This window comes from Xiphias gladius, chromosome 7 (assembly GCF_016859285.1).
Source record: "Xiphias gladius isolate SHS-SW01 ecotype Sanya breed wild chromosome 7, ASM1685928v1, whole genome shotgun sequence".
Taxonomy (NCBI): domain Eukaryota; kingdom Metazoa; phylum Chordata; class Actinopteri; order Istiophoriformes; family Xiphiidae; genus Xiphias; species Xiphias gladius.
Window position 1 is genome coordinate 14,051,501 of NC_053406.1, and position 12,026 is coordinate 14,063,526.

Below are 12,026 nucleotides of genomic sequence, written 5' to 3' on the forward strand. Positions count from 1 at the left end.
TATGCTTGTGTACCTCCACTAAACCGAGATTTGCCTTACAAACATCTGGGAATCATAAATAGAAAGAGAATAAAGCACAAGACACAGCTGTAAAGGCCCCACCACTCCACTCCCCCGCACCCTTCCTGCCTCTCCCTGCTTTCCAGACTGTCTGTTTCTTATCGTCCCAACACCTTCCCACAGGAGCTGTGGGCTCACAGCAACAGCGAGTGGGAGGGAGGGTGAGAAAGAAAGAAAGTTGACGGAAATACAGATTAATGCACAGTAAAATCCCTGGGGTCTCTTCTAGAGAGGGTTTTTTTTTTGTTTTTGTTTTTTGTAAAAATCATATCAGCTTGTGTAAATAAGTGCCCATGGAAAATTCACATCATTATTCTACAAATTGAAGTTGGTATGTACTTAGTGTACATTGTTTCTACAAGCGTGAGCGTAGATAGACGGCCAATGTGCAACTTGTTCCCAAAACTTAAAATTCATGTTGTGTATCAGAAAACATTTTTTCTGATACATTATTGATATGACAAGGCCTATTTCTCAACTAGAGTTTTTGTCATTCAAAGTGTACGCAGATAGTGACAGTTATGATAAGTGGTTTCACATGTTACGCAACTTTTAGCTGTCTCATATCTTTGCGTAAAAACATTTGAACATAAGTGAAAGAACAATTGTTTGAGCATCACATCAACAATGTGGGAACATAACTGGACAAGTTGGCAGGCCGCTTTGATTAGCCACATCCTGGCCTCACTCTCATCCTGCAAGTGCCCTTTTGAGAAGAACGGCTTGTTCACAGCAGTCTATCGTGACGTCACAAATTTCCCGCAATTCCCAGAGATGTTGCTATACTAAGGCTGTGGTTGAAAAGTCTTTTTTTTGCTGAGGAAGGTTCCTAACCGAGGGAAACAACCCGGAAGTATCTAAGTGGCAGCCATGGTGAGAGTTGGTTGAATTCTCTAAATGCTAAGGAAACTTGCTTCAGTGCTGCCTTTCTCATCACCTTTAGCATAGGATACACTGGACCATCCTTTACTAAAGGAGAGGAGATAATGCTGTCCCACAAGTCCTTAATGTGGATGAGTTTGATATTTAATATGAGCATACGCAGGCCACCTAATCGAAGCATTTTTACGCCATCCCTGCCAAGTAACTTTCTGCTGTTTTCTCTGTGAAGCTTGTTGTTTGCAGAGCCATTTTAAAGAATGGAGTGCATCAGCACACTTTGAATGTGTGGCTTGTTTCATGACTCAAATAACAGTCACAGCCTGCATTTCTGTGGAGCACCACACACCCCATCCACAAGTTGGGCTATGTTTATGGAGTATGTGATGGGTCTGTGATCAAATGTATTCACTTTGGAGAATTTTTCCCAGAATATATGTCTATTGTGTTTGAAAATCTTGGCTTAATGTGGTTGGAATGACCATATGAATGACAAATGATGCATTTTTTAAAATATGTCAGCATTAAAGTTGATATGCTACTGAAATGTTGTGCACAGCCACAAATCATCTAACTCTCCTTGTTATGCAGATGCTCAACCCAACACATTTTTCTTAAGGCAAGTGCTTAATCCCTCCTATGGGGTCAGTCAAGCCAGAAAAGTGTGAGTGGGTGTGTGCGTATGCGTTTGCATGCATGAGTTGTGTCTTTACACAAAGATATCCAGTACAGCGTTTATCTTCGAGTGTAGTCACTGTCGGTGCTCCAGGGATTAACACATTACTGCTCTCTGCATAATGGGCAGGATTTAAAAGTCATTACAAGTTTCAGTGAAATCCATCTATTTAACAGTGAAGGTCTCATCTCAGTCAGACCTCGTCCAAAAGGTGTGTGTGTGTGTGTGAGTGAATGGGAAGATGTCTCCCTACACCCCTCGGTCTGGGATCAATAAAGTTTTACCATCACCACTGCTGTGATTTACCTACCACAGACTACATTATATACACACACTGCGTATACACACATCCATCAGTATTCATGTATTATGTATGTGCACACATTCATGCGTGCAGATTTGCATTGCAGGCAGACTTGCATAAATACCTAGGGCTCAGGGGTCATTAAGGGGGTGCTGAACCCTCCCTAGACCAAATTCTTGCCCTGCAACCAAAACAAGACTGTTAAATGTTGCAGTATGCTGTCAGATTCAATCGGGAAATCTGACTGCATTTTCTCATATTAAAAAGCAACTTAGATTTGACCAGAATTCGATGTTTGTATCTAATATAAGAAACTCTACAAACAGCAATGAGATGGTTGCTGTGTCAGTGTCGTTGTATTGTATTTTCACTACACAGCAGAATCACCACCAACAATTTAAACTCTGTTCTGCCCAACAAACCATCAAATAACACTGAGGCTTCCGATTTAGATTTTGTGTAACTTTATATGTATATGTGTCTAACAAGAGAAACACACTTGAATGTTAGGAATATGCATTTAAAAATAAAATTCAAGTTTCAACACATTTGTAATTTCCACCAGGAATAATAATTATTTATTAATTTCTTAATGAATAATTAAGAACAAAATATTTATTATACCAATTAGACTCCAGTGCAGGACTGGGAGATTGCCACTAATAGTTCATAAAAGAGAGGTAAATAAGGAATGTAAATACATTAAATGGCTATTTTAAAAGAAACAAACAAAAAAAGTTGATCATAAATAGTATTAAAGGAGATATGAATGTATTCAAATCTTATCTCTTATTATGATTAAACTTAAAAATGATAATTATCATAATTTGATGAATTTTATAACCATGACGCCAACCCTTCCATTAAGTTGTTTTTAGCTTCTTTACCATTACTGTTCCTCAATTACACGATGGTTCCCTTTATTTGGATATTGGGAGTATCCGACTGAAAAAAACAAAACATTTTGCACAATATAAATGTTCTACATATTATGGTGAAAAAACAAAGGACATCTCTTTGCAATTATGCCTACCCCTACATTCAGTCATATCTAAAATAGTTGCATATGGTATGAGGGATATTACCAAGATTGGTAGCAACAGCACATTTACAGAGCAGACATGTTATAGCCACAGGAGTCACCATCTGTGGATGTTTTTCAAGCCTCGTGCATCTATGTTCACATTTGATTCAGAAGGAGTCAAACGTGGATTATAAAGCAGAAAGCATGTGGATTTTGTTTTTGTATTGCTGATGATGTGTATCAGCGTTTGCTCATGCCGTCTGTCTACTCATTGGAAAGCTCCCTCATGCAGGCAACTCTCATCCCATGCCAGCACTGATGTCATAAGTGGCCCCATTTCTCTGCCTCCTATTGGTCCATCCAGTGTGACACAGCTCTCCTTTCTGACGTACAATTAACAAAGTCACGTCACTGTAGTAGGTGGTCTGATCTCTCTGTCTCTCTCTCTCTCTCTGTCTCTCTCTCTCTGTCTCTCTCTGTCTCTCTCTGTCTCTCTCTGTCTCTCTCTCTCTCTCTCTGTCTCTCTCACACACACCTACCTTTCAGCATTTCTTTTTCCTTTTCAGTCATTTGCCCTCTTCTTCTTCCCTCCCACTGCAGTAAAAGGCAATGAGCCATTTGCTGATTGGCTCAGACAAAACCAGCCAGTGATGCATGTAGCTGTCAGGAACAGGAATAGACCTCAATACAGCCGAACCCGCGGCGCTGGTGTGTGCACTCGCGCGTGCACCTGTATTCGGTGTTTCTTTATATCACAGTTCTCATGAGTCATACATACATACATTATACCTCCCAATCTGAGTGTGTGAATGTGTGGTTATGAGTGCCTGCCTTCTTGGACGATGCATTCTTGATTCACTATTGCATTTCTGGTTCTATATCCACTTTATCAATCTCCGGTTTAATATTTAGTGTACTGCAGAGGTTAAGTGCATCATCCCATATTCATCTGTAGTTAATTCCTTGAAATATTTTCATTGTGTGAGTGTCCAGAGGGACCTTCAATAAGACAGAAGCCAACTGGACAATAAAGTGAAGCAGTGTTTACAGCAAAACAAATATAAATAAAAACAGAGAGCATTCTTCCTTATATAATTTTAGAAAAATTCCTTACAAACATGGGTAAGACACGATCCAATGATGAAATTCAATCAAAATGGAGAGCATCCATACACTGGGTTAAAGCTCCAATAGCACGTATTACTGATCAGTTGATTGTTTGGGGTTGCCATGTCTTTATTTTCCATGTGCAGTGTATGTGAAGGAGTTTGTCTCTGGGACACTGGTGCAAAACTATCTAAAAGATTATTACACATAGCAGTTATACAGTAAAAACATTTATGTGGGTACAACGGGACCTTAAATTCAATGCAAGTTAACAGCACATATATGAAAAGACTCATACAGTCTTGTATTCAGGCTAATGAAGTTACTATAAAGTTTGAAAAAACTGTCCATACGTTGAGTAATTCATTTAAAAATTTACAGCTAAAGGTCAGCCTTTCCAAGCGAAACACCAGCACTGGATTGTTACGTTTAACATCTGATTAAAATATCTATATTTTATGACTTTTATAATATATACATTTTCTATTAAATACAACCTTTCAAAATAGGTCCAAGCTACAGTATATTGTCTAATTGACTTTACATGTTTAATCTACCTCAGTCAGTTCAGATGGACAGGAGACAGGTTGTAAAGGTACACGTATAGGCAGGATTGTTAATACACAGATTGTAGCTTAGTAAAGTTAAGAATTTAGTGCCTTTTGAATGGGACATAGCCGTTGTAGCTGCCAGTTGTTTCAATTCCACCTCAGGAACTGCAGTTCAGTTTTCCCTGGTGTCTCAGGAATGGCCAATCATTCAGTGGACAACCAGCTAAAAGCAGGCCTGCAGGCAAAAACATATTGATCAAGTCGTTCAGACTGTGTGTGTGACAGCACGAGCTGTGTTTTCAAGAAACAATGGGTCCCTTGATAAAAGGGGAGTCACGCTTGAATGCCGCAGGACATCTCAACACCATTGCCAATCAAATGCATTGCCATATTTTTGCTTACAGTGTATCCATCTGTAGGTGTTTTTTTAGTCAGTGGTGTTATGCCCCTGGATGATTATGAAAAGATTTAAGGATTTTTAAGAGTCGCATCTGATGGTTTGTACCAAGGTTCTAATTTCATTGGTTCATAATATCCCGTGATGTGCATTCATATCATATGGTTTCACTCAGTGTCCTATTTCTTTTCAAATGGTGACGAGGAAGAGCACATTATTTAGCTTCAGTGCACATGGTTTGCCACTGATATTGAGTCGGTTTGTACTGGGGGAGTGCTGGTGCATTTGTGTGCATGAAGGTTGGAACTTACACGAGAGGTGCATTGAATGTTGGTCTGTCTTAGCAGTCATGCATATGTGAATAAATGTTTGCATGGCACAAAATGAGGACACGCATGAGGAAGCAGTAGCCTACAAATTGTAGCCTACAAGCATAATAGGGGTGGTGACTTTATTTTATTTATTTATTTATTTTTTAACAAATAAATAATCTCATAATGTACTCAATTTCCGATTTTGACCATTGCTACTCCCAATTGCATTTTTTTTTTTTTCCCGTGTGGAAATGCATGTGCATAATGCACACATAAATAGAAGTTACCTACATGTAACGTCATTTTTATAAGCATGAAAATAGTGCTTTAACAGACTTCCGTATTGGTTTAGCCGATCAGCTGGTAGAAGGCCCTGCAGATCACTGGCAAGCCTTCTGGTCTTTGAACTCAGTGAACCAGGAACAAGCGGGGCAGCTGGGCATACATTTTAGAGTACTATGTATGTATTCCTAGAATAAAACATACATCCTGGTAACTTCTGTTTATATTTCATTCATAGTCGATCCTTTATAATGATCTTTGATGTTAAAACTGGAAGTGAAAATGAAGTCCTCAGAGGTTGTGGAAAATGCTCCCAGTGGAGTTCACCCAGAGTCTCCCAGGAAACTGAGAGCCAAAATTTGAGGTGCTTTATAATTGGCCACATGATGGCGCTATTGTTGTCATCGTCAAATGTCTGTGTGTCAAAATTCCTTGACTATGTAGAGTACGTGCATCATTTTTGAAAAAGCCCACAAAAGATGTTTGATTAAAAGTTAAATATTTTAGAAAAACCAAAACAGATATAAAAAGCTAAACGTAGTTAAATGTGAATAAAGTTTCTAGCTGAAAGCGTATGCCAGCAGAATAAAAGGAAGTAGAAAAATAAAGAGAAAGCAGAACACTGTGAACACATGATAAAAAGAATAAAAGGCACAAAGAACACAGTGTGCTACAATTAATCTCCTTCATATAGAGGTAAGACTTCTCACCTCTATTTGTTCTTTGTTATTTTAATTTGTTTGTTTTCAGACTAACATCTAATTGCTGCCTCAGCCACAGCAACAGCAATGAGCTGCCCCAAGGCCACTCACTGCTGGAAAGGAAAAAGATTATGCTTTCGCCTAATTGCAAACTGAAACAAAAAGCAAATATTTTCAATCCAATACAAACAACGGGACCAACTTATCAGTCACTAATAGTATGAATTAATTCATATTAAACGCTCAGTGTTAAATACAATGCATTTTCAAAAGGATGGGGTCCTGAAAAATGTCATTAAAGTAGGGAAATGTCTGATTGTGTTGGGTAATTACGGATCTACGGATTACAATCTTTTAAATCTTTCTTATCAGTTCTACACTTTTATTTCTGTGTTGCCTACGCTCAAAGAGTCACCCAAGCATGCAGTGACATTTTCTTGGGTCAGAGTACATCTAACCTAAGAAAATGTCACTGCATTAATCTTTCACTGCTCTCAAAGCACACAAGCCATAGATAGTACAGTACTAATGCATATAATGACCACTTAAAGTGTCGTATCACCCTGAATGGCTTGTCTTTTCCAAACTATTTGTAAGTAGACCTGTAGACATTTAAAATGAACTGGCAAATCAGCTGCAGTACAGGATAACTACTCTTGACAGATAAATGGAACATAGCTGTCAAAATAAAGTACATCTATTGATATGATTCTTGTACATTTTGTTTTGTGATCTCTATATAGTATCTCATTCCCAAAAATCCCCTAATGTTTCTTGACGCTAGAAAGTTATACCTATTTTTAAATACAAGCAGATCACATTACCTCCGCCAAGGAGGTTATGTTTTCGCCTGTGTCTGTCTGTTGGTTTGTTTATTTGTTAGCAGGATTACACAAAAAGTACTGAGCCGATTTGCACGAAACTTGGTGGAGGGATGGGGTATGGGAGGAACTCTGGTTAAAAGGGCAGATACAGCAAACTTTTCATCACTTTTTTTTTTTTAACATTGTCAGATAGGGCATTTTTTGACATTTTCGCCAATTTCTCAGGAAATAATGTATGGATCTTGATGTAAAAAAAAAAAAAAAAAAAAAATCAGACATATTTATGGTGTTGAGTTTGTAAGATTTGGTGCAGCATCCGATATTAATCCAGATCTGGTGGAAGAAAATGCTGAATCCACACTACACACAGAGTTGTACTTATTGTTAATAGCAAGAAACAGTGCATATGGCACCAGCAGCATTTAGGAATGCTTCCATCAGTATTTCATTCAACATGCAACTAATAAAATTACACAATAACAATAGCGGTGAGTACTTCCTCTTTCCTTTTATTTTTCTATTATAAGAGCCAAGCGGACGCGTTGGATTGTTTGGTCCTGGTGAAGGTATGTGCTCTACTGAGCGCCATTCAAGTTCATGACATTGAGAACCAAGAGGCATTGAGCTGCTATGGCAACACATGACCACTAGATGGTGCTACAGGACAAAACACATTCACGTATGCCAGTGGGCCTTCCCGACTTTGTTTCCAGAAAACAAAGCATGTTACGCTTGCTGAAAAATGTTGCTATTCTGTGGTTAATTTTCTCTGTATGTGTTTACAATTTTTATCATGGCGCCATATGTCACACAAATGATATGTAAGTCCTCCAGATGCTGATATATTGAATCGTACATAGAGAAGCTGCAGCAGCTTGTTAATGCTAGTCAACACATCCTGTTTGTGCTGGCACAGGCATACCTGTAGTACCTGACTTTCGTAGCTGTAGCCAGCAGTTTGAAAACAGATCTGTAGATCACTCTATCAACAGCCCTGCCATATAACCCTTCTCCTGCTTTTATTTTGAATTTCAAAAGTGAATCTGTGCCCAACACAATGTGATCTGTTATGACTTTCTGTGGAGCTTACCTTCAGTTCTGGTGTTCAGGTTTTAACTAATGCGCCTCAAAAATCGCAAGGTTAATTCTCTTTATTTTACGCTATATCAATACTGTTGAAACTAAGGAAAGTGAAGTGAATGTTGATATTTGCTGGAAATGGAAATGGAAATTTGTATTTCTGAGGAGCCTCTTTCAGCAGCAAGGCCTTAATTAAACTGTTGTTATAGCAACAAATACGCAGCCTTTCCATTTTTTCCACTTCACACAGTTAACTCCCTGTGTGTTTATGTCTGTTCACAGTGTCCAGATCAATGAGTTCTCTTATTGCCCTCACTCTTCCCCAATTGCGGAGAGCAGTTTGATGTTCTACTCTAATACACATGTTAGTATTGCAATCCTGACACACACAGACACACACAGACACTCAAGAAAAGCAAACATGAACAACACTTTTACACCATACACACCTAGATAGATGGCTTGGATAGCCGTCATAATTACATGGCAGTCTTCATCTCCCTTTTATTCGTCATAACCGAGGCAGGTGGTGGAGACTCTGTGTGTCTAATTGCTTGTGTGGCTGCAGATGGGATCTTTCCTCCTCCCTCGAGTCCCTCAGTGCTCCCCACCTGCTCTCACCGCTGCCCAGGGACACTAATGAAGTTACGCCGCCCCTCATTCAGGCTCTTAAAAGCTCCAGCAGCCGCCCTGATGGCAGGCCAAAGTGCTCCCCATTGCTTTCCCTTTGCCCTCTCTTGCCTCAGTAAACAGCCTGTCATTTCACATCAGCCTGCAGAGTCACTGCTTCTGTGCCTCTACTGTGTCTACTGCTCATGGACTAGCTTCTCTGTCTGTCTGTTTCTTTTTTCTTTGTGAAGCATTTTTTCACTAGCTCTCCCTTTCTCCCTAAATTTGGTTTCAATGCTATTCTATTCTATTTAATTCTACCACACTGGTTTTCAGGGTTTAGCTGTTAGGGGATGTAGTATATCTCTCTCACCCAGTATGGTTGCTGCACTGTACTACTGGGAGATCTGGGGCTGCTTGATTTCCTCACCTCTGTCTAAATGGTTCGTGGAAGTTGTAAAGCGTATGAGACTTTAGCTCTAGAGGAGGGTTGTGTTGGTTCAGTGTTTGGTGAACCACAGTGTGGGAGTGGGAAAAGTAATTTATGCTCTAATTTAAGGTCAAGGTCCAGTTCTATTGTTTCATATTTGTCTTTCCTCTGCTGTATGTGGAGCACTTGGAGAGTTTCTTTTGAAAACCTGTAACACATCAGAACTGATAGACTTGAATGTGTCTCAAAAGTGTCAAACTCTGCCCTATCATAGCAGCTGTAAACCACATTTTAATGCGAGGGAGTACTTTCACAAATCCTTCAACGCTGTGAACCCACGCCCAACTGGCTCTCCACACACCACAGTCCTGTGATGTTGTTAATGCACTGCAAGAAACTCAGATGCTGTTAAATAAATTCCACTCCTGCTCCTGCTACTCCTGAATATATTCAATATGGAAATGAAGTTCTAAAAAAAAAAAAAAAAAAAAAGGTTGACTGGATTATTACAAGGAACAGGATTAATTAATTAATTAATTAATTAGTAGCTTCCAGTGTAGGACATTTTCTCAGCTGGATATCTATTCTTTGGAAAGAATGACCATATCTATTCCCCGTTGCACAAACATGCTTGATAGACACACAGTACATAATTGGCAATTTCATGCAATTTTCATGCAATTCAGGTTTTTAATTGTGTTGCTACAGCTTTTGCATGATTCATTTTTCACCAGAACATCAGCAACTCACAAAGATTAATTTGAGTTCTTTAAATATTTTAAAGAAACAGAGAGAAAGTTATGGTCTCAGGAAATTATAAATGAAAATAAGTAAAGTCTGTAATGATCATGTGCTCCACATGTGTCCAAATCCCAATCACAATATTAGTAAGTAATCAAAAGTAACATAAAAGGTTGTATGCTTTGTATCAGTGTAAATAATTTAAGTGCACATTTCCGTTTCTGGAAATTTTCAATAAGATTTGTATTCACATTTGCCACAGCTTCTTTATTTATGGTTTACTACAATGTAAATGCTCAGTACACACTGATGAAAGAGTCATCCTACTACAACTCTAGATATCACTTCTTTACAGTAAATTATATGTTTATATAATTGGTTAGATTCAATTCCAAATCCATTCTTTTCACAAAAATAACATGTTTAAAATTCAGAATTCTTTTCAGGGTTGCTTGTGGAAACATGTTGATGTACAAGAAGGAAAGTATGTTTTTGCCATAGTGTATCCCTTTGGGCAACCCTCAGAAAGCCTGTTAATGGATGTCAGTTTTGTGGGTCCATTAGTTTTTACAATCTATGGCCCATACTATACCTATCTGTCTCCCTAATTATGGAGCCCTCATGCTGTTCAGAGATGCTGCAGGAGAGAGGATGTCTGGGCCATTGCCCATGGCAAATAGTGCTCTTAGTGAACTATAGCCCCGTTCCAGTTCATTACCTTGACCTCTGTGACTCCAACTAACCAGGGGTTTAATTTAGCAGCATGAGCCCAGAGAGGAAGGTTTTCTTTTGTGACAGAACTGTTCTAAGGATCCGTATGTGGAGAAATAGGATCTCATTTGGCAATAGCAGCATGAATGTTTGTGTGTGTGTGTGTGTGTGTGTGTCCGTACGTGTGCAATACATCTGAAAGCTGCTCTCAGGCAGGCGTCAGACACACTCAGAGAGCTCTGTCTTTTAGAGGTGGAATGTGAGAGTCTCAAATATTTTGACAAAGCAGTGATTCTTCCTTGAAACCTTTTTGCAAGTGTGAGCACATTCGTGTTTATAGAGTATCCTGGTACATTATACAAACACATTCAACATTAAGGTCCCACGTTGTTATTAGTCACGTATAAGTGACCTCTGAATGTGACATTTTACCTCTGCAGAAAAAGCTTGTGTTTCAGAAGTTATTACCATACCTTATATGTTACAACCTAATATATATGTATGTATGTATCTGTGTATGTGTGTGTGTGTGTGTGTGTGTGTGTGTGTGTGTGCGTGCGTGCGTGCGGGGGTTTGCTGGGATCTCAGTTACACAGTAAGCTACAGTATATTATTGAACACCTGTTTCTGCATTGCATGCAAGTGTTTGGAACACAAGTGCATGAATATTAGTTTTTTAGCAGGTGTCACTGTGTTGGTAAGATATATGAGGTTTCCTGGGTCCATGTCTTTTAATTTGGATGAATGTTGTCTGTGTCTCTCATGAGCTCAGCGTTTCTCTTCTTCACTTCTTCACTCTCACACACACTGCAGCTGACTTAATTTTCGATTTTGGGAAAGCTGATCTTTTCAGCCAGGGCTCGCTCTCTCTACGATATTATAAAGTGGATCACTCTGATAGAGAACTCCTTTAATATCATTCATTTCGTATAGTAATTTTGAAGGAAAAAGTAACTAATTCTTACTTTATCTTACAAAAAAAAAGATTAATTTACAAGCTAAAAATAAAATAATCATGCTCTGCTCAACACACACAAGGGTTCTGCTGCTACAGGCACACTTGGTCTGGTATAACCAGAAGCTTATGGTTAGCTAATGTTAGCAAACTTAAGATTGCCTCTTGTTGCAAAGGGCCAGTTTAAAGTTTCTCTAAATTTTCAGTATATTGAACAATTTTTTCTTTTTTTTTCCAATTATTTTTCACGGCACTGTTTTCATTTCCATGATTACGCTATGTCTGGTGTAACAAAAACTAAGCTGTATATCTGAATCTGTTACAGTATACTGAGAGAAATAGCATGACAGTGCACTGGTTATTATCATGATGTTCTTTGTT